Genomic DNA, 1,222 nt, shown 5'->3' on the forward strand with positions numbered 1-1,222 from the left:
TGCCACGGCAACGGCAAGGGGGTGATTTAATGACGCGATTGTAGCTTAGGCTTCAAGTTCCGGCCTGACAGGCTTGGTATGGTTGGAAAGGTTGCTTAGCAAGGAATCGAAAGATGCAAACCGCAAAATGTTGTGATACTTCCTTCTCGAGATATTCTTGAGCATACGGACTATGTTTAGGCGCATCCGCTAGCTCCTTTTTTTGGAAGCGCCGACTGTCACGGCAAAGGCTAGGGGGATGACTTAATGACGCGATTGTAGCTTTGGCTTCAAGTTCCGGCCTGACAGGCTTGGTATGGTTGGAAAGGTTGCTTAGCAAGGAATCGAAAGATGCAAACCGCAAAATGTTGTGATACTTCCTTCTCGAGATATTCTTGAGCATATGGGCTCTGTTTAGGCGCAACCGCTATCTCCCTTTTTGGAAGCACCGCCTGTCACGGCAACGGCTAGGGGGATGTCTTAATGACGCGATTGTAGCTTTGGCTTCAAGTTCGGGCCTAACAAGCTTGGTATGGTTGGAAAGGTTGCTTAGCAAGGAATCGAAAGATGCAAACCGCAAAATTCTCCGATACTTTCTTCTCGAGATATTCTTGAGCATACGGACTATGTTTAGGCGCAACCGCTAGCTCCTTTTTTGAAGCGCCGCCTGTCACGGCAACGGGTAGGGGGATGACTTAATGACGCGATTGTAGCTTAGGGTTCAAGTTCCGGCCTGACAAGCTTGGTATGGTTGGAAAGGTTGCTTAGCAAGGAATCGAAAGATGCAAACCGCAAAATTCTCCGATACTTTCTTCTCGAGATATTCATGAGCATACGGACTATGTTTAGGCGCAACCGCTATCTCCTTTTTTTTTAAGCGCCGCCTGTCACCGCAACGGCTAGGGGGATGACTTCATGACGCGATTTTAGCTTAGGCTTCAAGTTCCGGCCTGACAAGCTTGGTATGGTTGGAAAGGTTGCTTAGCAAGGAATCGAAAGATGCAAACCGCAAAATTCTCCGATACTTTCTTCTCGAGATATTCTTGAGCATACGGACTATGTTTAGGCGCAACCGCTATCTCCTTTTTTTGGAAGAACCGCCTGCCACGGCAACGGGTAGGGGGATGACTTAATGACGCGATTGTAGCTTAGGCTTCAAGTTCGGGCCTAACAAGCTTGGTATGGTTGGAAATGTTGCTTAGCAAGAAATCGAAAGATGCAAACCGCAAAATTCTCCGATACT

Source organism: Branchiostoma floridae, chromosome 4 (genome assembly GCF_000003815.2).
Source record: "Branchiostoma floridae strain S238N-H82 chromosome 4, Bfl_VNyyK, whole genome shotgun sequence".
Lineage (NCBI taxonomy): Eukaryota > Metazoa > Chordata > Leptocardii > Amphioxiformes > Branchiostomatidae > Branchiostoma > Branchiostoma floridae.